A 24,737-nucleotide genomic window follows, 5' to 3' on the forward strand; every position below is an offset into this window, starting at 1 on the left:
TGTTTGTGTATAAAGAAACAAGACTTTTTAGATTTGGGGTGGCAAGAGGGCAAGTAACTGAGGTTAAGTTGGTTTTAAATTCACAAATTCATTCAGTGGCAACTAATGACATGCTCCCTGTATTGTTTACCATAGAGGCAAAGTTGGTTTTAAATTCGCACAATTGTTCATTTAGAATTCTCTATATTGTTTACCATGTTACTTTGAATATTCAATTGGAATTAGCATGCAAGTATGACTTGCAAGTATGACAACACTGTTTATTTGACCGTGAACATATGTTGTACTTTGATCATTTGCTGCTAATATGATTACGCTATTTAGATTTTGTAAATAATACTTTTATTAAATTATATTATTAAGGGAAAAGTCCGAATGTGCGCATATAATGCCAACTTTACCTCTATTTGTTTACCATGGTACTATGAATATTTGGACTGAAATCAAATGCAAGTATGACTTCAAGACAACATTAGCACTATTTATTTGACTGTAAACAATGTTGTTCTTTGATAGTCATTGGCTGCTTATATTATTTCACTATTTAGAAACTGCCAAGAACACTTTTCTGAAATTAAACTATTAATTATTTAGGAGAAAGTCTGAATGTGTGAATATAAAACCAGCTTAACCTCACTGGGCAAGTAGTAAGATTTTTTTTCTTAGTTTTTAGATGAATTTTCCCCTTTAACAGACTGGTTCAAACTACTGCCGTTTATCAGTACAACGTAAGGCATGACACACATTCATGCCGGTCTTGTCTGATCACCCATCAGGCTACACAAGTCATGTAAGTATGCTTGCAACAATACATGCTTAACCAGTTTGTGCCAGCCATAAATGCAACATTCCACTTTCAGGTGAGTCAAAACACAGCTTTATTTTTAAATATACTCACACACACAATTCAATAATCTAAAGACTAATTAAGACTTTAGATTATTTCAACCTGACAAATCCCAAAACAACAGACTCACCAAAGAAGAAGATTACATAAAGCCAAAGCTAGACACCAGTCAAAGGAAACATGTGGACTATGCATACGCAACAGACCTAATGACACAAACAAGGAACACCTGAACACAATCAAAGACAGGAATGAGGAACAAAGGGGACAGGAAACAATGAACTGGACTGGACTATGAACAGGAATAAACTTCAAACTAAAAGACATCACATAATAAAAGACATAGATTTAAAAATGAACAAAAAACTACACCAAATAGGACAACACAGTGCCAAAACCAATTTAATATTATTTAAGAGATCATAAAGAAATAATATAAACCATTATCTGTTGACATATAAAAGGTTGTTGTGTTCTATTTTGTACTAATGTGCAGTGTTCAGCTGTGGAGAATCATAATCTCTGCATATTCAATTTATAAGTGACCTTAATTAATCTTAATCTGTACAAATGTATAGATATGTACTAGTACTGATGTTCCCATACTGTCTATGCATCTGCATAATCAAGCCATTGACTGAACAGTCACATGCACAGCTCTTTTAAGCAGCATGAGAACTGTGCAAGTTAGGGATTCTGGGAAGATCTGCGGTTATTGTTATGCATAGTAAATGAGGTGTTTATTAAATGTTATCTTCTAGTATCACTTTCTTAACACATAAGAACGGGATATGTGCTTTTCATGTTCAGTAATGTTGAATGTTTCATTGCTTTTAGTAAATGAAATAATGTGGCAGTTACGTTACATTAAAGGTGTCCAAAACTTGCAGTTTTTTGTACTTACAGTAAGTTCTTTTACTAGATGGTTTAATTATTCAGGGCTTCAAGGGATAACGGCAATGTGTGTGTAAAAATTTGTTATGAGGGAAATAGCAATCGGAGATGTCAAACCTTCTCTTTAATTATATATATAATGTAAAAAAAACTGGAAACAGTTTCCATATTTAAAGGGCACCGATTTTACCACCTCAGGGCTCAACAATAAGGACTGCCCATTGGCCCAGGGCCAGCGTGAGAGACGCTTGGGACAGTAGACAGGATCATTACTGGCCCGATTGGGACAGTACTGCCTTGTCACTAACATTTAATTTGTCTGCGACTATTAGTCAATTGCGTGCATTTTAAGTTTGTGCTTTTAGGTCTTTAAACAATACCTTGTCTGTGATGTAGTAAACAACATATTTCTTTAAGGTTCCTCTTATCTGATTTGATGTTTTGAGCATGCTATTTTTTTCCATAACCTGGTAACAACCAGAACAGAGAAGAAACAGCAACATGGCGGCAATATCAAAATATAAGGCTAAAAGAAAATGTCTGTTTCTAATGTCTTGGAAGCAGACATTTACATGTGAACAACGTGACCAAAAAAATGAAGTGATGTTTTGCACAGTTTGCCGTCAGTTTGACAAGTCAGCCCACCTTTTGTTAAATAATTTCGAACTGTAATAAAATACCTCCACATTTTCCATACTACTCTTTTTGTTTGCATAACACTTTGATTATTTTTTTTTTTAAGTATTAAAATTGTAAATTCACAAACTTTATTTTTGACACATTATTTAAAATATGCGGCTAAAATATAGCTATTAAGTTCTTTTTTTTTTTTTGGTGGGGCCATTGAAAATTTTGGCAGGGCAGGTAAAAATCTGAACTACTGGCCCGATCAGACCAGTACAAAAAATCCTTAGCGTTGAACCCTGCACCTTTTGAAGATTTAAGATAAGTCGTTGGCAGAGGTGGGTAGAGTATCCAAAAATCTATACTCAAATAAAAGCACAAATAAAACATGAACCACAAAATACGGAAAATATGATTCATTTACAGATATATTTATTAGTGTACACTGTATTGCTGGGCATTTGTGGCTTAAGATCTGGGACAAAGTCCACTTATCGCTACACCAAGCTAAGAAGATAAGTGTATTTGTTAAGTCAACAAAGGCACACTGCAGTCAATAGGACAGCTGGTCAGTACTCCACAGGGAGTGGAGTGTAATGTTTAATACGATAAACTAATGAAGCTTTAAACCAAAACACACTTATCATGCCAAAAAAAGCTTCAGTATTATCTGTCTATTTTATCAGATCTGAGAAACCAACTAATCATCTCAATCATATTTTTACTAATTACACTGGAGTTATTTTCCATATATCTAATGATCTCTTGGGTTGACTAAAACCGTCTTAAGAATATATAATAAAGGCAAGCTTTGAAGAAAGAGTATGCTGCACTGGCAAGAGAACCGTTTGAAGTACTTTGACAACAAGGAATGAAAGGGAGCAAAAGAGAACGCCGAATTTAAAGCTGATCAAAGCAGTCAAGGGCAAAGCACTAAAACAACGACTGCAAAGAGATGCATTTCCTCAACTGGGAGACAGGACGCAATTAGGGTACACAGCCAGAAGCAGCTTCATCGGTCCTTCGTTATGGGTCAATGTTTATGTTCCTCATACTCTTCATAAAAACATTGCACACTATTGACTTATTTGTCCATTACATCGCAGACATTTTTTATAAGATGTCCCAATAGTCCCACAGAATCTCTATTCACTGAAATATTGTATCTAATATTAATATTTGTAATATTGGTTAGCACTGCACATCAAAAAGGTTGCTGGTTCCAGTCTCAGCTGGGACAGGAGGCATTTCTGTGTGAAGTTTGCATGTCAGAGCCGCACTATTCTTAAAGTGACAGCGCGCAATTTTCCTGCTGCCGCCTGTTTTTATCATAAATCAAACAACAGATGGAGAAAATCCCTCACTGCTCTTGACTGAAGGACTTTTGTAGTTTTTATTTCTTACAGTGAAAATGCTTAAAGCACGGCTTGTTTCATATTTTTATTCTATTGTATTTATTTCCCTTTCCTCATTCACAGGGAGGAAAATAACTGTGCATATATACAGTTCAAGTCAGAATTATTAGCCCTGCTGAATTATTAGCTACCCTTTCCCCCCAATTTCTGTTTTATGGAAAGATTTATTTTCAACCCAATTTTTAAACATAACAGATTTAATAACTCAGTTCTAATAACTGATTTCTTTTATCTTTGCTATGATGACAGTACATTACATTTTGCTAGACATTTTCAAGATACTATTATTCAGCTTAAAGCGACATTCAAAAAGGCTTAATTAGTGTAAGTAGGCAAGTCTTTGTATAACAGTAGTTTATTCTGCAGACAATCAAAAATATATATTGCTTAAGGGGGCTAATAATATTGAACTATTAAAATAGGTTTCAAAATATTTAAACCTGCTTTTATTCTAGCCGAAATAAAACAAATAAGCCTTTCTCTATATTATAGGAAATACTGTGAAAATTTCCTCTGTTAAACATCATTTGGGAAATATTTATACATAAAAAAAATTCAGAGGAGGGCAAATAATTTTTACTTCAACTGATATTGGTTTTGAATAATCGTGATTATGATTTTCCCATAGTCGAGCAGCCCTAGTTTCCTCTAGGTCGGGGGGGTCACCAATCTCGGTCCTGGAGGGCCGATGTCTCTCCAGGATTTAGCTCCAACTTGCCTTGACACACCTGCCTGGGTGTTTCATGCATACCTAGTAAGACCTTGATTAGCTTGTTCAGGTGTGTTTGATTAGGGTTGGAGCTAAAATCTGCAGGACACCGGCCTTCCAGGAACAAGTTTGGTGACCCCTGGTGCTACTGTTTCCCCCAATGTCCAAAGACATGCGGTGAACTGTGTAAGCAAATTGACCGTAGTGTACGTGTGTGTGTGTGTGTGAATGAGTGAGTTTCCCAGTGATGGGTTGTGGCTGGGAGGGCATCTGCTGCACAAGCAGACTATGCCAGAGTAATTAGCAGTTCATTCCACTGTGGCGATGTTCGAACCAGCGACCCAGCGACCTTCTTGCTGTTAGGCAACAGCACTACCTACTGCGCAACTGCCTCGCCACCTTGGAATTAGACAAATTAAAAATAAGCATCCATGCTACATGTACTGTATTTAGTACCAAAGTCCCTTTAAGGCAAGTCATTTCACTCGGTGGCCATCTTTGAAATGCATTCTGGCATTCTGTTTGAATGGGGAAACACCAAATTCTCCAAAACTGTTAGCCAAGCTTACGATTATATATTTGGAAACACCAATAAAATTAAACAACAACCGTCTCATAAGTTTCATTTGTAAACCTCCAAATCAAACAAAATGGCCTTTTTTTTCAAGTTGACCTAGCTAATGCGCATGCGCACTTACTAAACAAAACTAAACAAGATCACGACAACAACCTTATTTATGCCCATTCTACACATCCTCTAAATAATGCTTCATCAGATCGTGCCGCTCTTCTGAAGTAATTCACAACTTGTTCTTGATGCCGACTATCCTCCAGAAATGAAAGTGACTCTTTGTGGGTATTTTTTGTAGTTGCTGTCATGTGATGTGCATTTGACTGTACCTCGCGTTTGTGTCAAACAGATTACAAAATCAAACAGCTTTTGTTTTCATACTCACTGTTACCAAGTACAGTTGGTTCATTTAAAAGTAGAGGAATTTTTAGCTTTATGTGGATACAGTTCTTATGTCTGTGAAGCAAGTAATCGCTGAGATTGTGTGAAGAGTGTGTTTGTTGACCACATAAACAGTTGTTAAAGCACACATCTGGTCCGAGCTTCTCCCCTCAAAAAATGTCAGACTACAGCGAATGATGATTGGTTCCTGTACTTGTAGGTGGGGCTTCATTTGCTATACTAACCATTACAATTTTCCCCATTCAAAACTATATAAGTGACTGGTATTGTGTATCTTTGGTTGTGTCCTTGTTCAAATTATGATTAAAATGCATTGTTTGCGTTAATTTCAAATGGCTACATGTTTGGTTAAGTCCAGTTCTTCAGATTTTTAAGCTTTGGTCTTACATAAAAAATCATCATAATTTGCCAATTTGCTTAAAAAAAATTTTTTTCCCTTCTTTTTATCATTATCAAAGAGTTTACCTTTCCCCTGAGTTTTGAATTACCACTGCCAATTAATTATTTTAATGTCAGACTTTGTTGTAGTTCAAGTTCATAAAACCCTCTGTAAAATAGCTGTAAATCTTTCGACTAATCTGTGCACTTCCTGAATAAAGTTTTTGTCTAACGTGAACACTGTCCAACTGAATCAGAATCATGTACCCAGCAGCCCAGTAGTTTGTTTTGAAAATTCAGTATAGCGTTTATTGATGAATTTTGAGAAAACGTCTGATGCAAGCGCTCGTCATAAATGGAAGAATGATGTAAACGGGATGTCATGTGGACATCTCCCTGAAAGAAAGCAGCACACAAGCACAGCGTGAACGAGAGATGGGAGCAGAGAGAGGGGTTTATAACAGCACTACAATGCTGATTTGAAATACTGGCATAGTTTCAGCATTCACATTCAATTAATGTGAATGCCCGGTGCCAGTATCAGGAGACAGCGGAACAGTGCAACCAAACACCAGACCCACAGTTATAAACACTGACATGATGGAGAAGAATGTCTGACTGAGACATTTTTGTGTTTATTTCATTTTAAAATGAAAATGCCTTGTGAATGTTGGTGTATTTGTCACAATTCACTGGTACACAAACAGGATCTATCTGTCTGTCTGTCTGTCTGTCTGTCTGTCTGTCTGTCTGTCTGTCTGTTTGTCTGTCTGTCTGTCTGTCTGTCTATCTATCTGTTTATCTATCTGTCTGTCTATCTGTCTGTCTGTCTGTCTATCTATCTGTCTGTCTGTCTATCTGTCTGTCTGTCTGTCTGTCTGTCTGTCTGTTTGTCTATCTATCTATCTGTCTGTCTGTCTGTCTATCTATCTGTCTGTCTATCTACCTGTTTTTCTGTCTGTTTGTCTATCTATCTATCTGTCTGTCTGTCTGTCTATCTATCTGTCTATCTATCTGTCTGTCTATCTACCTGTTTTTCTGTCTGTCTGTCCGTCCGTCCGTCCGTCCGTCCGTCCGTCTATCTATCTATCTATCTATCTATCTATCTATCTATCTATCTATCTATCTATCTATCTATCTATCTATCTATCTATCTATCTATCTATCTATCTATCTATCTATCTATCTATCTATCTATCACTAAAGCTGTCTAACCTTGGCTTAATATCAGGTCAGTGATGATTTAACTTTAACCAATCAAATCAGAGGTGCCCACACTCTGTCGTGGAGGGCAATGATATTCAAGATATTTAGCAAAGGAAGTAATGTTACATAATACAAAACAAATGAAAATACAAGTCTGAACTAGGATTTGACTGGACGGTGATACGTGGTCACTGTATTTCATGACCAGGTTTCTGACTCATGTTCATCCTTCAGAGCATTTCCTTCCATTAAGAAAAAGAAATGCCAATTATATTTTGATTGTAATGTATTTACCATTCATATTTATTAAACACATTTCAACGCTGTCCACAACAATAAAGATTCACCCAAAATAATGAAAAATACAAACTTCTTTTTTTTTTTTTGTTAAACATTAAAGAATAATTTTTGAAAAGAAATCTGAAAACCTGTACCACTGACTTCCATAGTAGGGAAAACAAACACTGAAAGTCAATGGCTACAGGTTTCCATCTTTCTATAAAATATCTTATTGTTCAACAGAAATAAAAAAAACCTAAACAAGTTTGGAACAAGTAACTGAGTAAATAATGACAGAATTTTCTGTTTTGGTTGAAATATCCCTATAAAGACATATTAAATATATAAATTTGCTAGAACCATTTGCCACCAATTTAACCATTTTTTTAATATTAATTTTGACTCGGAAGAGAAAAGGTAATTTCTTAGCTTAGGTCTACACTCTGACTGACAACAATATTATCAAATACACTAAAAACAATTAAATAAATCTACAATAAAAGCAATCCATGTTGTATGTGTGTTTTCATACCTCATTTAATGATTTACATCTCTACCATCAGCAGCTAAACATTACACGTTTACACTCTTAGCCTCAGGATAACTTAGCAAAGTTTAACAGCAGTAATACAATACTTACTGCCTTATTTCCTGCTTCATCACAGACTAAACCTTGCCATTTGAGAAATGATTATTTTGTACTCAATCAGTATATGATTATCAACCACTAATCGACACTTTAGAAATATTTTTATTATAAACAGTTAACTATGGTGCTAGCAATGCCAAGGTTATGGATTCAATTCCCAGGGAATTACAAGCAAGATCCTTGTACTCAGACTCAGACTCAGATTTATTATCCCGTTAAGGAAACCAAAATTGCAACAAGGTGCCATAACACAAGCAAAGTTCCATGTACACATTAATAAAATATTACCACACAACATCCATACATCAGTATGTAGATACATCCCCCTCCCCCTGGACTCATTTAATGACCTAATGGCCACCATTATAAAAGAAATGTCCTGCAAATAGGAACCCTAAAACGACGTCCTGATGGCTACAGCTGAAATACAGAGAACAATGGGTGATCCGGGGTGCATAGGATACCCTGAGCTCTCTTTAGAACATAATTATGGTAGATTACCATTGGACCAGTCTGGTTAAAACCAATGATCTTGCCTGCCACCTTCACCAGGCTGCTCAGCCTGTTCTTGCTTGACACTCTCAGATTACCGTACCAAGCTACAATGCAAAAAGATAAAATAGATTCAATAAATTGTTTATAAAACAGCTTCATCATAGAGGTACATACCTGAAATGATCTAAGTTTCCTCAGAAAAAACAGTCTTTGAACTTTTTTATAGACAGCCTGGGTGTTAGGTTGAAATGTCAACATATTATCAATAACGACCCCGAGATATTTATGTGTGTCAACAATTTCAATTTTGTACTTTCAATTCAACTGGATAAAAGTGCCGGCCAAATTCATAAATGTAAATGTCATTCAACTGGCATCTCGCTCCCTTTAGCATCAGTTCTTAAGATCACTGACATGTATTTCAATAATTCCTCCTTATCATTCATTCATTTCCTGTAAGCCCACGCGAAGCCACCTGCTTAGGTAACTAAGAACACCTCCTCTTATCAGACAAGTGTTGAGACAGACGATCTCATGTATTATAAAGAGTGCCCCAGAACAAAAAAAATTCAGCTTCTGACACACATTTGTTATCAACGGGATGGATTATTTGTCAAGCCAACATATGCCAAGACTGATAGGAAATAGGGCTGCACAATATATTCAAATATCGCAAATGTGCATCTCACAATACATACATCACAATGGTTTGCAATAAATTAAGTATCTTTGTGTACCTGGCATGCCACAAGTATACCCCCTCTGAAAGACTTGACAGAAATCAGGTAATTTAGTTGATTGTCAATGCACATATCTGAAACCAAGCAGAGCGGACATCTTGTTTTTTTTTTTTTTTTTTTTTTTAAACTAACTGTTTTAATTTGGTTATTAAAATGCTGCATGACCGAGCAATCAAGCCATGTTAAAAATCAACAAAAACCCGGGTATACTTAAAACAAAAATAAAGGATAAACTGAAATGATCCCATTTTAAATCAAATCCAGACAAAATTAAGTTCTTCTTGAGTTCATACTCAGGAACGCAGTAATGTACAGTAATGTAATTCATTGATTTAGGACCTCATTTTACGGCCAATACAGCATCAATTCGCCTTGGGAATGACAGATACAAGTCAGGGTGTTTTAACATTTGGTTCATTTGCCTGGACCGTACCCAAGTTCGATTGTCCCCCCTTGCCACCTTCTCAGCTGGTTTGTGTTCACACTGTCTTTTTTCCTGCTGAACCCCGGTGCGCTTGCGTCATCGAACTTCTGTTTTGTTTACGGCTGTTGCTAGGTGACGGTCACAAAAGCAAATCGCCAAAATGGAAAGACGTCCACACATCGCAGTCAAAAATATTCTATAATTATTATATAAAATTATTATAAAAATATTATAAACGTTCAGAACATAATGTAGTGTCTGCAGAAGCTGTGTTTGGAGAAGACAAGCAGATACTATCTCTGTGTTTGCTCTGGCCCAGTCCCGCTTGTCCCCAAGGTGCAGTATGTGATACACAAACACACACGATAGTTTGTTGTACTGTTGGAGGTCCACTTCCATTATTTGGTACGATTGCATTCACACTAGAAGTGAACAGGACCAGAGTTTGTGTGAACCGTACCCCAGACCCCCTCTTTCAGGCAGACTCAGGTATGGTTCATGGGTGCGCACTCGAGTTCAGAAGACACGTTCCCGTGTTAAACGTACCGTACTCTGACATCAAATGAACCTGGGTGTGCACCAAAAGTGCTAGTGTGAAAGCACTCTCAGTGGCCAGAGGTATTTTGAGCCATTCTTCTTGCAAAATAGTCATTACGTGATACTGATGAAGGAAAATATTTCCTTACTTCCCCAAACACCCCAAAGTGGCTCAATAATATTTAGATCCGGTGCGGGCCATGGGAAATGTTCATGTTCATCAAATCATTCTGTCACCAGTCTTGCTGTGTATTGGTGCATTATTATCCTAAATTATTATTCTAAAACACGCCACCACTTTCAAGATATTATGTTTGAACCATGGCATTTTATAATGAGCAGTGTTTGGCAAGCTACTTGAAAAATGTAGTGAGCTATGCTATTAGCTACTCTCCTTAAAATGTAGCTTAACTACACTAAAAGCTACCCCCTGGGAAATGTAGCAAGCTAAGCTAAAAGCTACAAGGCAAAAGTAGCTCAGCTACATCCAAGCTATTTTTGCCATTTTTATTTTGAAATCGAAGCAACCAAGTCAATCATATCTTAGTGATCAATAAAACTGTCAATGAAACATGAGGCAGAATAGTTTAGTTCAGTTATTTACTTTAAATAATATGCTGTACTAAACAGAAACACATTATAGTATAACAGCTAAAACAAAAAATCCAATAAAACAGGTGTTTCACATTTAAAATACTATAGTAAAGGGATTTTTTAAAATTATATATATATATATATATATATATATATATATATATATATATATATATATATATATACACATGTTATTGCATCTTAACATCAAGCAAGTTTCGGTTGGCGACATTGCCAACCAGAGGTGGCAGTAACGCACCAAAAAGTTTGTTGTCGAACACCGTAAAACCGGAAGAAGAAGAATTCCTCATTCTAGCCGGTAAAGTCTAGGGCTGTTTCTCAATTCCAAGAACGGACTTGCCTTCTTGTGGAGATCGGTCTTGCCAGGTGTCCTCGGAAGAACGAACTAAGGAGACCACGAGGACAGAGAACGCGTCCTTTGAGAAATGGGATGCTGCATTCTTCCTGATGGTCATGTGACCTTCACGCGTTTTAAATGGAAATTATTTAAACATTACAGCACTCAAACAATGATTTATTGTTTCCCCCCAAAATATATACTTTGCATAAAAACATTAGAAATATACTCTGCACAATATAAATAAAACAGATTTTAATACGAATTTCAGCAAACAAACAACTCTTAATGTGTTTATTCCTTTATTAAGATGTTCATGGTAATGTTTACTTTCACCGTTTCATTTAGGGAAACTCCTAGGGTAAACAAGTGATATCTCTGAACTTTAATAATAAATCTAAATAAAATGCTGCGCTTCCCACCTCCAGTCGCAATGACTTCTGGGACTTCCAGAGCGAGTTCGGTGCTCAAGTCTGCATCAGTGGTCCTCGATATCAAGAACACATCCGGGAAGTTTCACGCGTCCTCCGTACTTGCGGTCTTGAGTACTGGAACTGAACTTAGGCAGCTGATGATGACGTTGCACGAGAACACGAGGACCGCTGAAGAACGCATATTGAGAAACAGCCTAGATCAGATATGCGGCCGACCGGAAGTGCACTATGCACATTAATAAAGCAGCATTTTTTTATAACACTGTGTAACAATAATTTATATTTTTAACGTAATGTGAGGGTAGGGTTTAGGGTTGGGGTGGGGGTAGGCATTTAAAAAGAAATTTTATTGGGTTATTTAATAGATAACATAACTAATACTCGGTACAACAACTGTTTTTACATTACTGTGACGGTTGCGTTTAGGGTTGGGGTGGGGGTAGACGTTAATAAAATAAAACAAATGAGATATTTAATAAATAATAGAAATAATTCTCGTTAACTTCCGGCCGCAAACGTATCCGCTCTAGCAACAACCATTCTAGCCATCATATAAATTTACTATCACTGGCTACACACTGGCCTCACAGCTCCGTGAATGTCGGTGCCGTCACTTATTGATCCGTGATCTGTAAATATAGATTGTGTGGACGCTACTGCGCTACTTGACTGATAAAATAGCTTCGCTACTGAAAAGCTATTTGATTTAGAGAGTAGCGACGCTCCTGCAAAGCTACTGAGAAATATAGTTAAGCTAGTAACTTCACTACTTGTAGCAATGCTACTGCCCAACACTGATAATAAGTGGCTAAAAATGGTCTTAAAATGACAATAATATCGTTTATCACAATATATTTTGGTGCAATATATCATACAACACAAAATATATATTATGATAGGCTTACTCATTGGTGAACTCCCAGTGCAGGGATACAACCACACACTCTCCCATTCACACACACTTGGTCATTTTAGTTAATCTAACATTTACTTATACCGCAGGTTTCTGGACTGTGGTGCAAACCGGAGGAAAGCCACACAGATATATGAGGAGAATATGCAAACTCAACCCAGCGAGTGTCTTGCTGTGAAGCAACAGTTCTAACCACTGAGCCACTGCACCACCCATTAAAGTACTTGTGAAGCATTAAAATATTAATAAATGAGGAACAAAAACGTATCTAACTGCTAGAAATGACCCTGCTTTGTTTACACAATCAAATCTCATTAGCGGTTAAATCTGAAACTACGCAATCAGTCACAAGACATAAGACTTGCCCAATGACCTCTTAAACCAAAGATGACGTAATGGTTTTACATTTTAAACTGAACTTGTTATATGAGCATGTTGATCTCTTTTGCTTTAACTACCAAATAATTAAAAGATTCCTAAATAAGAAATCCTGACTTCAGAGGGCTTAAAAATGTGTAATTTTTTAAATGATTTATTTACTGAAGTTGTATCTGTCTGGTTATATTTTGTGATTTATACAGTTAATCTTGTCAACTGCCTAGGTTAATGGTTAAGGGACGGTCACAATACACATTTTGTTCATTTGACTTCCATTCATATGCATGCAGACACTGTGGACAGGAAATGCAAATTCTTCTCAATTTCATTGCAGTCCAAAGTTCACGGAAGGAGTACTTTACTGTTCCATGCAAATTTGGATCATGTGAAGACATGTGACCAGTAAAATATTGGTGTGACCAGTTACTCGAATTAAAATAACACCAAGTCTAAAGAACAGCAGTGTTGCAGTAAGGGTCGGTAGACTGCATTGTGAGAGTATTAAATGTGGAATTGTGCTTTAAAAAACATCCCACAGAGTGTGACATCCTATTGCAACATTGGAATGCAGAAATATTCTGTGCTTTAGGGTCACATCAAGGCTGGTCACCAACTGTGTTTTCGTGGTTAAATAAGAAAGACAAAGGAAAGTGAAACAAGAACCAAACATTAGCCAAGAACAAAAAGCCAGGACCAGAAATATCAAAAAAGCTTCAGCGTTTTTTTTTTTTCCTTGAGTAATTAAATGTAACAAATAAATTACAGAAAGTCCATATGCATTCTTTATTTAACATTTAGAATCATATCTTAACAAATGGATCATACCCAATATACCTTGTATGACTCGAAATGGGGGTATCCTGGCTGAAAGTTTGTAGTTCATTAATAGAGTTTTAATATGCTTTGGCTTACTGACACCTCATTAGCAAGAGGAGGCTACTTTTTGCACTTGACAATAGCCCCTTTAACACATACAGACCTTTCCGGAAAATTACCGGCAGTTTTTCAGAAAGGTCTGTATGTGTGAACAGACCCTTTTTGAAAATTCCGGAAAGAGAAGTTGTTATTACTGGTAATTTGCCGAAATGCTGCTCTGTGTGAACGCAGAAGGAAGATTGCCGGAAAGAGCACGTTCACGTCTAGAAGGCGCTGACATGAAACATCTACTTTAGCCAATCAGAACAGTCACATTCACGTCCATGCGGTTTATGAAAATAAAAGCTTTTGAATATTTTTCCAGACACATTTAGCTGCTAGATGTTAGTCAAATACAGTGTTGCCAACTTAGCGACTTTGTCGCTATATTTAGCAAATTTTCAGACCCCCCTAGCATCAAAATTTTTCAAAAATGCGACTAGAGACAAATCTAGCAACTTTTTTGGGTGTTACCGGAGATTTTTATAGACTCTCATGTGTCTGTACTGTACCCTTCCTACTCTTCTCAACAAGCTGCGGATGATGCCACCTACAGCAGCCTCTCCCACCTGCAGCTTGAGAGTAGATCACTCCTCTGCATACAGAAGGCAAATGATTCAGCACCGCGAGTGTGAGGTATTTCCCTTGTACAATCAAACCGATCTGCTTCTCTTTTGTTTTGACCATTTATTCTTTTCTTGTTCACAATCACAGATATTTTAGTGACAGTTTCGAAACTTGTCTGAGTTTATTACGTCTGAGAGACTACTCCACATTCATTACACATCTATACTGATATACAGTGTTCAAACAGCAATAAATTTAGTTAAATTGACATGCATATGTAAAGTGTAGTGCAAATATAAATACCGCTTTATTAACCATAGGCTATTAAACAGACTGAAACGCTTGGATGTGATGGTTTCACAGCTTAGCGCCTTTAAATAGTTGGCAACACTGGTCAGATAACATTTCTGTTCCTTCTTAATGCCAACTGTGTAAAAAAAAGTTATCGATAAAATGCTTATGATAAGCCGATGTTTGTTTACCTTCAAACCTGCTGTGTGTGCACGTAAAGCAGCCATTGAGCACCAGCACACACACATATTATAAACATCTCGACTTAGAATAGTGTTTCTCTATATGTTTTTATCGAAGTTGTTCACAATCCTTATCCATCCACAGAGTTTGCAATGTAGTCAAATGTTTACAAAATACAAAGCCAGAGCTCATTTCTGGTTAATGATGTCAGAAGTTACCGGTATTTTGGAATGGATGTGTGAATGGTATTTTCCGGAAAATTCCGTAATGCACTTGTCTGTGTGAACAGCGCTTTTTTGAATATACCGGTTGAGTTGTTTTTATTTAACGGTATCACTGTGTAAAAAGGAGCTAATGCTTATTAAAATGTTTTTATTTTTATTTTTTACATGTTTGATTAACTTTTCTAGTTTCAAACCCTACTGAAAAATAAACAAATTCTCCAGCAGCTATCGTAAAAATAATCTAAGATCAATGCAAAAAGAGTTTCTATCACCAGAAGACTGGTCAAAGGGCAGTGGCTGTTAAGGATTAACAAAACACTTTCTGGATAACCGCACTGCTATCGCAACCAGGACAAAGACATCACTGTTGTGAAACCACACAGAACATGACAAAGCAGACAACCCAAGATGCAGACCTGAAAGTGGATTGTGAACATAATCAGATGACTAATCTGAGCAGAACAGAAGCAGATAGAGTGAGACAGATGCAAAAAAACAGACCATATGCAATCAACACTCAGGTCTGGGCCCACTTTTGCTCTGCCATGACTGCATTTATTATGTAATAAAACACACATACTTTGCTGTATGGTGCTACAAATAAAATTAAAAGAACATACCCGTGATAAGAGAAATGTGAAGTGTTATCACACTGAGATGTTTTAGGAAAAGAGTAGTTCTATGTAATTCTAATAAAAATATGTTTGCAATTAAAACAAAATTTTACATGTTATATTAAAGAGCCTCTTATAGGGGTCTCCAACAACAGGCTGATATGCATGCATAATTATCCCAGTGACTCCCATATGATTCGTTCAGTGATTCATTTGTTCCCAAATCCCTCCTTAGCGCAATTTTAATCTGCACTGATTGGTCAGATGACTCCGTCTGTTGTGATTGGTCGACTGTGTTTAGCGTAAGACAGAGAGAAATGCCCAGCACAGCTTATCAACAAGTAGTCAGGGTGCAGAGTGTATGTGTGAGCCCAATGCAGGAGTGTATTAAAGCAGTGCAGTTTAACACCAGCATATTGCTCTATTCTTAACCATAAAGAAAAACAGTGACGCACCTTCAGTATTAATCTACACAGTGGCAAAAGCTGAACTATTTTAAAACTTGACTGCCACGAGTGTGTAGGAACAGCTGATAGTGGCCATAGCAACGACAAACAACAGTAGATCGCGAGCTCTCAAACGCATTTAAATCTGTAAACAATGCAGCATGCGTTCCATTTTTAACAAAGCTGTAGACACGATATGAGAACGAGGCATCCATTTTAATCGCATTTACTTACAATTGTAAAATGAAGGATGAAACTGATCCATGAACTGTGTACTGTAAAGTTCCTGTCAAGCTCCGACAAAGTCCCACACATCAATAGTCTTTTCTGATTATCTTCCTTTAACAAACAGCATACAAATCCCTAGTTGTAAGCGTGTAGATTGCTGAAGCACTCATCAGAAAAATGACAGGAACACAGCACAAGGCTAGAGCTGTAATGCTGAGGTATTTTTGCAAAAATAAACTTTACAGCCTTAGGTTTGGATAGGGAAAATAACTCTAACTTTCGCTCACACTTCAGAGCACAGTGTCTTCACGACATGATCCACTCGAGGTCTGCTACAGAATTTGTAGTGTTTGTGGGCGGGGCTGGCCGTTTTCAAATTTCCCAGGTCTGCGTACGCAAAAAATGGGCAGGGCATGAGTTCTGTATCAACGTCATGCCGGCACGGCTAAAGACTCGTTACCGTGTCGATTCTTTTGAACCAATATAAGACGACTCTTTTATAGATGAATTAGTTTTAAACATGGTGCACTTTCAAATTTAAGCCTTAGTTGGATATTTCACTTCACTTAGAGCTGTTACACACTGCACGAAAAACCCATAAAAGGGGCTCTTTTAATTACGCATTTATGTCTTTACATCATGGACTAAAAAGTCATAACATGTTAGTTGTAAAGTACGCTTGACCTCCAGAAACACAGTGCCATTGTGTGTCTGTAAGCAGCAGTCATAATACGCCAACTGTGTCTAGTTCTGAAATACAAAGTCGCTTCAGAGGAAGAGAATGTCATTAAATTCTGAATGATAATCTGATTAAAAAGGCCTTGTTTTCTTAATAAATGCAAAATAAGACATGGGATATTTATTCAAAAGCAAAATAGTGCCAATAATAATTTTAGAATATTTGTTTTATTTAAATAATGTTTGTTTGTTTCTTTCTAATTGGACATCTCGTCTTTTATAAACATCCCACAATTATACATGATAATACTGCTCCGCAGCATCACACTCGTCTTTTGTAAAAAAAAAACATACTGGGACTGCTAAACGAAAAGCAGGGAATGTGACCTGAATAACAATGAATATTTTTTTTAATTATGTATTGAGGATGAGAAAACGCTGTAACTATGGATACCCTGAGTGAGATCAGTTTCCCCACAGGCTCAGGTCTATATAATGAGCTCATTAAGTGTATATGTAAAGAGACCTGATGAACCACACAAGTCCATTGGTTAAGGAGAATTAACCACAAAGTAATCCCAAGCTAGTCTGTAATATAATTAGTTTAAATACTTCTTAACAGTTAGTTAAAAGTAGCCTGTAGATGTATTTACTGCTATATGAACAGGGGAACATTATATGAAAATATGCAAATGATTTTATAACACCCTACCTTAGACATTACACATTTTTATATGAGATTAATGTGATAAAATCACTTACCAAACATTGGTTTGTCTAGGGTTATATCGGCAAAATGCTGGTTGGTTTTGCTCACTTATGTTCTGTTTTCCTATTAAAGTTTAACCAGAAAATACATGTCATAATTGCAGTATCCATAAAGCACTGTTTACACAAGGCAAACAGAAGGAGCTCCTTCACCAAGTTGTATTAGTTAAAGTGCCTCTATTATGCTATTTTGAATTTAACCATTCATGCAATGTGTAATGTAGCTGTTTTTGAATGTAAAACTGCTAAACTAAATTTGTAAAAAGAATTAAGCACAACAAATAAACTTACAATCTGAATCTGAACTGCCAAAATAAATCATCAGCGAATCCAGGTTTACTTTTGCAATAGTCTACACATCCAAATTTAATTTGCATAATGAACAAACCACCAACTATTCCAGCATGTTTTACTCAGCGGATGCCCTTACAACAGCAACCCAGTACTGGGAAACACCCATACACTTTCACATTCACACACACACTTGCACACTACAGCCTATTTAGTTCATCCAATTTACCTATGGCGCATTTCTTTGGACTGTGGGGGAAACCGGAGCAACCGGAGGAAACCCACGCCAACATGGGGAGAACATGCAAACTTCACACCAAAATGCCAAATGGCCTAGTCAGTACTCAGGAACCAGTGACCTTCTTGCTGTGAGGCGACAGTGCTAACCACTGAGCCACTGTGCTGCCATATCAGATCATGTCCACAAAAAAAAATCTATATTTAAGTCACTTATCTGCTCTGTTAGTCTGAGACAAACAAAAATAAACAGAAAGAAGAAAGAATGAGCTTCTTTTTTTACAGACAATAGCCACAAACATTTGAACAGTAAAATCAGTGTCCATCATGTACGCTGGATTTAGAAAGAACTCTGAAAAGAGGGTGAGATATTTTTCCTTGCTCAGCTTTGTAGCCTTTAAGATGGATTTATACTTTTGACTAGCGCTGCATCGTGTACCTATGCGGACTACGCGAGACCTCACAAAATGGACGAAGCTTTTATACTTGCTGTGTTTTTTGATATTCTTTAAAACTACAGGGGGTGGTAAAAAAAAAGAAACTGACCGTGAAGTCAGACGGAAAAACAGAGAAGTAAAAAGTTTCCGGAACTACTTCATATCATTAATATCATTCAAGATTTTTATACAAATTATTTTTTATGAATTATTTTTAAGATCAGTCAAGATTTTTCATTTAAAGTTCAAACTTTAATACATCACTTGCTTCTGTTCATATCTCGTAAAGTTTTACCTATGAAAGTTTATTAAAATATTGATAATAAGAGAACATGGGTTGCTCTATAAATATATTCTGTATTATGGCAAGATTAAAAGCAAAAAAAAGTACACTTACTAGAAAATACAGATGTTTTTTTTATAAATTTAACCTGCTCCAAAATTCACACATTACTGTCTGGCTAGTTTCTGTCCTCTTCTTATGATAAAAAGACAATAATTGTCCAACATTCCTGACCATTATCAACAATAAAGCCTAGAAAAACAGAGCATTAGTATATTGTAAACCGATAGCTTCAAATATTACTTTCCAGTTATCAAACAAATAATTTGTTCCTTAATTTTAGTTTTGCAACTATTCAATTGTTTCAAATTCAAAATTGTAACATACACTGAAAAAAAAATTAATATATGATTCCTTGGATTTACTATAAAATTTTACGTTAAGTGGTTGTAAACAATTTCTTTGTGTTGAATTTAAAAAAACAAATTAAGTTGAACATTATTAAACTTAATTTGTTTGTTAAAATTTAACACAAATAAATTGTTTGCAACAGTTTTGCATGCAACACTTTTTTTAGTGTATACGCCCTTGTAAAACCTATGGCTGGTGGAAAAACATGTTTCTGTAATTCTGTACCAGGGTCTCCACATTTGCCATGACCTCTTTTGGCTTAACAAACTTATCCCTCAGGCTTTTCCAAACTTTTAACAAAAACTTTCCTCCTTTCCAAAGACAAGTTAATAAATTAATTTATGTAACCACGTACACTGATTCTGCATATTTGACTAATTGCTTGACTTCACTTCCTGTATTGTACAAACTTATTGTACATTATACTTTTATAATGGCCATTACTGATTATTAAAACTGATAATCAGTTAACCAGTTCAACTCCGCGGACCCGGTACAGGGTCTGTGACGTCATCGACTTCCGCTTTAAGATTTCAAGGGCTAGCATTGCACCAGACCCCCTTATGTGGTTTCGTTTGAAAGTTTAGAATCTATATTTTATGCACATAGGAATCACTTTGGTTTTTTAATGTAATGTGCATAAGTAATACTTTATATGTCTGACGTGTTCCAAACACAGTGAATTATGTTTGATCAAACAAAAGAATAGTGATATATGAAAATAATGATCAATCCCTCTGGCTTGTATAGCACCTCTCATCAGTTGGAATACAATAACTTTTGCGTAGATTTTGGTAGAGACATTTTTCTTTTTTCCTATGATTACAGACATGTGCAGGAACCACCAAAATTGATTACAGCACGCTAGACCACACAGAACCTAAAAGGTACACTTTCAAATTTGAGTTTTTAAAAAATATATATATACAAATAGCGTCTCTTTTTTTTAGGTGTTTAATATAACACAGTCAACATATACAGTTATTATAAACACTTTCAATAGTGTTTTTTATGAAAATTCAAAGAGTTTTCTTTAAAATGATACCAAATCTTTGCATTTACACCTCTGCATGTGGATTTGAGTAGCTTTTAAACTTGGGTAGACAAAATCCAGATGGAAATCCCAAAATAACAGCAGAGTTTAACTGGTTAAAAAGAGAGGTATACGTTTTATATTTTCCAATAAAATTGAAAAGAGGAAGTTATGTTATTGACCTTATTCTTTAATGCGGAAGTACGCTCGTTTTTAAATTGTTTTATAACTTCCGATTCAGTTGCTTATTAGAGAAATGACTCAAACTACTTGCTCTACAGACAAGTGTTAGTACGACTATACGGACAAAGCAGATGAATATAATAAGAAAATATCAGTTTGCAACATCAAGCAGCATAATGAGCTGTTTTAAATGTCTAAAAATGAAAGGAAGTGAATGAGACCGGAAGTCTCTAGCCAAAAATAATCAAATGGCTGTGCCTGCTCGTAAGCAAAGAATAAGGTGAATAGGCTCCATTTTGTTATAAACATGCATACAGTAAAGATGAAGGTCATATAAATAGGTAACTATATGAGGCCTTAACATTTTTGATGTTAAAATGAAAAAAGGCAATACCTTACATCATTTTATTTTTATGTTTTCATTTTATTGTTATGAATGTAGCCATGGTGATGTGAATGACGTTATAAAGTACACTGCCCCCTTTAAAGATGTACCCGACGTATCCTCAGGAGTTTGTTTTCCATATCAATATTGCTCTGAATTTACAAGTAGGGCTGCAACAACAAATCAATTAAATCGATAAAAATTGATTACTAAAAGTGCTGGCAACGAATTACATAATCGATTCGTTGTTTTGTGTGACACGAGGACGATTGAATATTTAAAAAACACTTTAGTTCAGCGTGGAGCAGAATGAACACCGTCTCTCTCGTGCACTGATACAGAGTTCACCACCTCAATAGCCCCTTTCACACATACAGACCTTTCCGGAAAATTGCCGGCAATTTTCCGGAAAGGTTGTATGTGTGAACAGGTCCTTTTTGAAAATACCGGTAAATTCGTTCTGGCTATTTTCCGGAAAGAGAAGTTTCATTAGAACACCATTGAGAAGTTTCACACTGCGCTGTGTGAATGCAGAAGGAAGATTCCCGTAATAAGCGCGTGCACGTCTAGAACTAGCTGACGTGAGACGTCTGCTTTAGCCAATCACAACAGTCAGACGCATTTACGTCCGCGCGGTTTGTGAGGATAAAAGCCTTTGAATATTTTTCCAGACACATTTAGCTGCTAGAAGTTAGTCAGATCACGTTTATATGTTCTTCTTAATGCCAACTGTGTAAATAATCATCGATGAGATGCTTATGATAAGCCGTTGTTTGTTTACCTTCAAGCTTTGCGTGTGCCTGTGGAACAGCCTGTGAGCGCCTGCACACGCACATATTATGAACATCTCGACATGCGAAAGTGATCCTGCGAAAGTTGTTCACAATATTGATCATCCACAGAGTTTGTAATTTAGTCAAATGTTTACAAATACAAGCGCAGCCGTTTAAAGCTCATTTGTGGTGAATGATGTCAGAATTTACCGGTATTTTGGAATGGATGTGTGAATGCTCTTTTCCGGAAAATTTCCGTAACGTCCTCGCCTGTGTGAACAGCGCTTTTTTGAATATACCGGTAAAGTCTTTCCGGAAATTTTCCGGATATTTACGGGTATCACTGTGTGAAAGGGGCTATAGACAGGTATGAGGAGGAACAGAGTTCAACAGCAGGGTAAATCACTACTTTTGTTCTATTTTAAAGTGAGGACTGTAAAGTCCCTGGTGCTGGTGTTTTTACTCGTTTTCTAGCATCTAGACAAGCATGATAAAATATCGCTAGCTAACGAGCTTTGGTGCTGAGCCAGAGAAAAACGTATCATATTATCACAATTATGCAGTGTTTTAACAGCCTAATGCTTATTTTATGTTTTAGACATGTAAATACACACAAGTACTAGTAAAACAATACATTTAGAGTTTGTAAAACACACAAGAAAGTCTTTGGAAGTCTAACAATCCATTCAAATATAATTTGCTGATGTGCTTTATTCATATCAGATACACATAGTGAAAATAACTATAAAGTTGAATCCAGTCTTTTCTATGTTCACCAGCAACTTACTTGCATGTATTTTGGGAGTAATTGCGGTATATCACGTGACAAACCTGACATGTTGTCAAACCTGACGCGTTGCCACGGAAACATTTAGGTTGAGCGTTCTTAAATATAATGATTGCCAAACAAAACTGACTCCTGGTTCAAGAATATATTAAACTTACCAGAGAAAGGGTTAATAACAGAAGTAAAGCAGCAGTGATATAGTTACTTTGCATTGCAAGACTAAAGACACTTTTTATTCACTCGCCTTTTTTTGGATCATTCATTTTTCCATCTGTATAGCTGCACTGCAAAAAAGCTTTTCTTAGTCATTTTGTCTTGTTTCCAGTCCAAATATCTGAAAAATCTTCAATCAAGTCTAGACAAGAAAAATGGCATGAGAAAGTTAAGTGATGCCTAAAACTTCTGTTTGAGATGATATCTCATTCATTCATTCATTTTCTTTTTGGCTTTGTTCCTTTATTAATCCGGGGTCGCCACAGCGGAATGAACCGCTAACTCATCCAGGACATTTTTATGCAGCGGATGCCCTTCCAGCCGCAATCCATCTCTGGGAAACATCCACACACACACACACACACATTCACTACGAACAATTTAGCCAACCCAATTCACCTGTGCCGCATGTCTTTGGACTGTGGGGGAAACCGGAGCACCCGAGAAAAGCTCACGTGAACGCAGGGAGAACATGCAAACTCCACACAGAAACGCAAACTGAGCAGAGGCTCGAACCAGCGACCTTTTTGCTGTGAGGCGACAGCACTACCTACTGCGCCACTGCATCGCTGGATTGAAAACAGGACAAAACTACTATGTTTGTTTTTTGATTTTATGATTTTTATTATTATTATTATTATTATTATTATAATAACAGCTCAGGGATAAGCTTTTTTAAATAAAAGATTGGAAATGAATGCTTTTCTTGTTTTGTATTTTCATCCCCCTTCCCCCTTCCACACTGATACAGAAGCAGCAGCGTTTTAAAATGAAAACGGCCTCTTCAGTGTTTTCAAAACGCTCCATTTTCAGGGCTCGGAAACTCCGGGGTAGTGTGGTTTTAAAACGAAAACGTATTAGTGTAAACAGGGCCTTAGGTGCATGCTGGACAAATGATATAAGCTAAATACAGTAAGTAAAACATACATATAACCAGCAGCCATGATTAAACATACAGCACCAAATAAAATGTTAGAAATACAATCAAAAAACGCTGTATTCTTTCAGTTACCCCCTTTTCCGTGTATTTTTTAGGGGTTTTAACTTTATTGGGACAGGACAGTGAAGTCGAAAGACAGGAAAGCTTGGGGAGCAGAGAAAAGAGGACTGGCAAAGCACCTCGAAACAGGAATCAAGCTCAGGTCGCTATACTACTGTGTGCACACTAACCGCAAATCTAATAGTGCAGACAGTTTCCCCATTTTTAAATTGATTTAACCTATAGCCATGAAAATACTGTTTAAGCCTTGGAGGACTGTTTAAAAATGTAGAGCCTACAACTTGCAAAAACCCATATTAAATCCAAGATGTCTAACGTACTAATGGCAAGAGTTAATGCTAGTCATTTAGAAAGCTGTTGTATGCTTGATTAAAAAAAAAATAGTTTTGCTACATGCATTGTGCAAAAATACAGCAGAGCTAAGTATCATAGATGTGAAGACAAAACCAGCTCAGCTGATTAATTTCAGAGAGGTACCTGGAATCAATACAAATCACAATTTTAGCACTTACGTCGAGACCTTGGCCACATTCAGTCTCCATCTGCAACCGTGTCTGAGCATGGTGTCATGAATCACTTCAAAAGCCTGCAGATGGCAGAGACACACAACACTGCATTATTGTTCCATATTTTTGTCATGTGCTACAATGATTGAAAACACAGTAAATATTTGCTGATGCTCAACATGCGGGATTAAAACAATTGCAACGGCTGTATATGACATCAGAGTGAAAAATATATGGATTCATTTCGTACAACTTTAAATGTCTTTCAGAGCTTGAAAGTGATAGCTTACTAAGATGTTTCTAACATGAAAGAAAGAAAAACAGCTGAAACGTTCTTCCAAATATTTTGTCAGGTCAAAGATGACAGAATTTTCTTTTTAAAGAGAGTACGCTCATCTGAAAAAAATGTGACATTTCAGACATGTAAAAGGGCTGCA

At 36.5% G+C, this 24,737-nt stretch overlaps 1 protein-coding gene across 8 annotated transcripts in view; it reads right to left on the reverse strand.

Annotated features, from left to right (window-relative positions):
* The window catches only part of tex2 (testis expressed 2), a 52,418-nt gene that overhangs the window by 22,773 nt on the left and 4,908 nt on the right, over positions 1-24,737 (reverse strand). For 2 of the 8 annotated variants that reach the window (XM_005164255.6, XM_005164254.6), the window contains exon 2: positions 24,307-24,380. The exons of 2 other annotated variants lie outside the window; for them this stretch is intronic. The gene's annotated coding sequence lies outside the window, so the exon portion shown is untranslated. 8 annotated transcript variants of the gene reach the window in all.

Source organism: Danio rerio, chromosome 3 (assembly GCF_049306965.1).
Source record: "Danio rerio strain Tuebingen ecotype United States chromosome 3, GRCz12tu, whole genome shotgun sequence".
In the NCBI taxonomy this organism is placed as follows: Eukaryota; Metazoa; Chordata; class Actinopteri; order Cypriniformes; family Danionidae; genus Danio; species Danio rerio.